The sequence below is a fragment of the Macrobrachium rosenbergii genome, chromosome 24, assembly GCF_040412425.1.
Source record: "Macrobrachium rosenbergii isolate ZJJX-2024 chromosome 24, ASM4041242v1, whole genome shotgun sequence".
Classification (NCBI taxonomy): Eukaryota; Metazoa; Arthropoda; class Malacostraca; order Decapoda; family Palaemonidae; genus Macrobrachium; species Macrobrachium rosenbergii.
In genome coordinates, this window is record NC_089764.1 from 26,436,236 (window position 1) to 26,441,235 (window position 5,000).

Consider the following 5,000-nt stretch of genomic DNA (forward strand, 5'->3'; position numbering starts at 1 on the left):
GCACCTCACTTGGTGCACTGTAAGGCAATACTCAAGGGTGTTTGCACCATCTCTTTGCAGCCCCTGACCGTACTCACTTCTTTTAGCCTTTTACTTCACCTCCATTCCCGCTTCCTTTCTTCAGCCATGCTGTCCATCTCCTCTAACTGTTACTTCTTGATGCAGCTGTGGAATTTTCTCCAAGTTTCACCTTTAGATTCTCCTACTTTATTTTCTTCATTTTCTGGATCTCTTTTATCTTGCTGTCCAGCCACTCCAACTCCCTCTTTTCACTGTCTTATGCGCTGGATGGCCGAAAGTGCCGGAGTGCTTGGTTTGACGGCCTAAGTTTTATAAATCAGATTTTCTCTGTGTGTGTGTGTGTGTGTGAGATCAGCCTAAAAACACTTTTATCACTCTCTCTCTCTTCTCTCTCTCTCTCTCTCTCTCTCTCTCTCTCTCTCTCTCTCTCTCTCTAACTAAGAAACATTTTATTACTATGTGTACAGTTAGAACTCTCTCTCTCTCTCTCTCTCTCTCTCTGTGATCATCCTAACTAAGAAACATTTTATTACTATGTGTACAGTTAGAACCTCTCTCTCTCTCTCTCTCTCTCTCTCTCTCTCTCTCTCTCTCTCTCTCTCTCTCTCTCTCTCTCTGAAGAAACATTTGACTATGTGTACAGTTAGAACCTCTCTCTCTCTCTCTCTCTCTCTCTCTCTCTCTCTCTCTCTCTCTCTCTGTGATCATCAACTAGAAACAATTTATTACTATGTGTACTTAGAACCTCTCTCTCTCTCTCTCTCTCTGTGATCATCCTAACATTTTAACTAAGAAACATCTCTATTTACTGAGCATTTTATTACAGTTAGAATTAGAACCTCTCTCTCTCTCTCTCTCTCTCTCTCTCTTCTCTCTCTCTCTCTCTCTCTCTCTCTCTCTCTCTCTCTCTCTCTCTCTCTGTGATCATCCTAACTAAGAAACAATTTATTACTATGTGTACAGTTAGAACCTCTCTCTCTCTGTGATCATCCTAACTAAGAAACATTTTAACTACAGTTACCTCTCTCTCTCTCTCTCTCTCTCTCTCTCTCTCTCTCTCTCTCTCTCTCTCTCTCTCTCTCTCTCTCTCTCTCTCTCTGTGATCATCCAAACACATTTTATTACTATGTGACCAGACTCATGCTCACATTTACACGCACCACACACAAACACAGTACACACACGAAGGACCAGTATATGGAACCGCCGAAGATTGGCGATATACTCTCTCAGTCTTTATCATGAAAGCTTTAGTTGCAAGTCTTTTGTTCCACCGCCAGTGATGAAAGACCCAAAGGAGGAAATATCCCTTCTTCAGACTTTCTCTAATCTTCTGCCAGTGTTGAAACAACGACCATAATATGAAGTCATACTATGGGATTTGGTCATTCAAGACCGGATTACCCGTTGCATGTAAATCAGTTGCAGGCAAAGGATTTATATTGTTTTTAGGACAGATTGCAACTGTTCATGAAACTTAATGTGCGGATGAAATCCAATTTCATTCCCCAATTCTAGAACATGTATGAATTATTGTTTTGATATGAGATGGAGTTGATAAGGGCGAGATGAATTTTTTTTTTATGAATTAAGAGTAAGGGAAACTGATTTCAATCAGATTCTAGATGAAACAACTAATAGCTTAGAGTCCAAAAAGAGACTGCTACAGTGTGGAAGGGCAAATTCACTTTAATGTCATTGTATATGTCGTTTCTTTACTAGTATATTCCTATAATGACAGTTATGACTTGGACCATCGACGGATGGTCTCTTGTTTGTCACTTTTTCACAAGTTATATTCTAACAGAGATCCTTCACATTCACGATTGATCTCTGATCCCCTTTATCTGCCGAGAAAGAGCAACCAGATTGGATGAACAGCAGAAGCACCAATATGCAGTAAATGTTTAGCCTCGCTGTCGAACTTCTCAGTTCCAGAGGTCCTTTATTCCCCACACCGTTGGACTGTGAAACAGCCTCCTTGAAGATATCGTGCAATTGGAACTTCAGAAGTTCAAGCGAAAATGCAATAATTTACTACCCTAATACTATTCTTCTTGTATTTGATTACTATTTTATCTATTTATCTGTTTATTAATTAATTTTTTTTACAAGTGGCATCTCTTAATTCTTCCTAATGAACACCATATTCTCTGGACGCTTGTTTCATATGAATAGGTTTCATCTACTGAACAATAATAATAATAATAATAATAATAATAATAATAATAATAATAATAATAATAATAATAAATCCCAGATTGGTAGTTTCATAGAACCTTGTGAAACTTTAAGGTTTTTCCATTAATGCTCTTGTAAAATATTTAGAACAAGTCTGATTCAACTTGACAGAGCTACTGCGGTGGGAAACCTGTCATGTCAAAATGCTTCGTAGGCTCAGAGGTCTTTTCGAAATGCCAACCAGAAGTCCGTTTTCTGCCCAAGGCCTATAAACTAACTGACGTTCTATTCTGAAATAGAAATATGTTCATTTGGCTTTTAACAGAGTACGCCTTTCCATTACCCATGTTGGAATTGGATCTTCGGAAGGTCAAGCGAAGGTGTAGTGCATTACTGCTCTAATGCTTTTCTCCTTGCATTTTAGTACATTTTTGTCTATTTGTTAATTTATTGATTTATTTTTTTTTTTATTATTTCTTAATATGTGGGATCTCTTCTTTCTGTATTTTCTTTTACCTCCTCTTACTTCTTCCTAATGAACACCATAATATTCTTTGGAAGCCTGAATTTCAAGTCAGTGGCCCCTGTGGTGGGCTTGTTCCATATGAATAGGTTTCATCTTCTGAATAATAATAATAATAATAATAATAATAATAATAATAATAATAATAATACTTTTGATAAGGCATAGGTTTGTTTCCCTTGATTGGGGATATATTGTCCCTTGTATTTCAATTGTTGAAATGTGTTTAAGTTTATTTAAGAATTAGATTTACTTCTAAAGTTTATTATTTGTGTATTCATTTGAGATTCATGTTAATCTGCATTTAATTTTAGTTGTCAACTCGTCACTTAATAATAATAATAATAATAATAATAATAATAATAATAATAATAATAATAATAATAATATTTTTGAGGATATTTTGTTTTAGATGTCAGTGATTGTTTCACCAAATTGTTATGTATTATTCATCGAGTTCACCTTTGCCCTTCTCTCTCTCTCTCTCTCTCTCTCTCTCTCTCTCTCTCTCTCTCTCTCTCTCTCTCTCTCTCTCTCTCTCTCTCTCTCTCTCTCTTCTTTTTTCCAATTTGTTAAAAGATATTGTCATTCGGTTATTTTGAAAATAATAATAATAATAATAATAATAATAATAATAATAATAAGAATTTAGAACATCCTTTTTCAGACAATCCTAATAATCAATAATAATAAAATAATAATAATAATAACATTCTTGAAGATTCCATTTAATTCCTAAATCCTTGAAGAAGGAAAAACAAGTGGCCGAGATTTAGGAGAAATAAACAGGTTTAATTTCCCGTCGTTTACTGGAAAGGGTCTTAAGAGTTAAAAAAAAAAATGAAATAGCAGTTTTCTCTTCCAGCGTCGTAATATCTTTACTGTCTTCTCGCCCAACAAAGCAGAGGATTCGGTAAATAATATTTACGTTAAAGGTGATTTTATTTCATTCTCAAAAATAAATGCGGTTGAAAGGATTATGTCGAACAGAAAGTAGGTGGAAATAGTAAAAATGGTTGATGATTTAAAAGTCATAATGTGATATACCGAGAAGTGAAAGAAATTCAGTATTGATGGATGAGTTGTGGAGAAGCGAGAACTTTACGCTGCGATAAAATCGGAAATAAATCAATAGACAAAATAAAATGATGGAAGAATTTGAAAGAAAATTTGAAACTTTAGGAAAATGAAATGATTTAATCGAAATTATATTAGCAAATAAATTATTTAAGAAATACACGAAACACTAAATGTATGTCATTATATATAAATATATAATTTTACAGGAAAAAAATTAAATGAATAATGAACGTCCACATAAATCTACAAAAACGAAAATAATTAAGGGAATTAATGATGAAGTCTTGGGATGTCCAAAACTGAAAAAAACTAAAATAAAAATTATAAAAAACTCCATGCGTATCCGAATTTCCGAGTGGACTCTTTTGAGTTTTCCAGATATTATGAAAATCCGTTAAGGAACAGATGTGCATAATATCGGGCGCTTATTCAGATTTATCCCGCGGGCGTTAGGTATGGAAAAACACTTACGCTTTCAAGTAGGTTGCTGAAGGGTTGCCAGGGGAAAAATATTAAAATAATAGAGAGTATACGTGTAGGTATAGGGTGTACGTGTGGTCGGTCGTACATTTTCTTATGGACAATGCGTACGCATCAATGCGCTAGGGTATTATGTACTCGCATGTGCAAATGTATTCTTGAAGGTACATTCAGTCGAGCTCAGGCTGCAAGCGCAAACAGACACACACCTATACAATATATATATATATATATATATATATATATATATATATACATATATATATATATATATATATATATATACTGTATATATAGATATATATATATATATATATACACTATATATATAATATATATATATATATAGTATATATATGTATATTTATATACTATATATATATATATATATATATATATATATATATATATATATATATATATATATATATATATATATATATATATATATATGTATGTATGTATGTATCTGAAAGGACTGCAGTCACATATACACGTATGAATGAATGCTTTATACGGAGAGAGGTCAATGAATGGTTTAATGAATGAACTAAAAAAAGGCCAGTCAGAAAACAACAGAAAAACCTGATTCGTAGGTCATTCAACATCGCCCATATTTTATTTGTTCTTTGTTTTTTATTTTGTATTTTTACATCACTAATTTTTTTGTGCCTTTAAAGCCGACTGCTTCATGATTCCTTTGATCTGATGCATT

General features: G+C 33.4%; 1 protein-coding gene across 1 annotated transcript in view; it reads left to right on the top strand.

Annotated features, from left to right (window-relative positions):
* LOC136851942 (Ig-like and fibronectin type-III domain-containing protein 2) overlaps positions 1 to 5,000 on the top strand; it is a 485,632-nt gene that overhangs the window by 79,759 nt on the left and 400,873 nt on the right.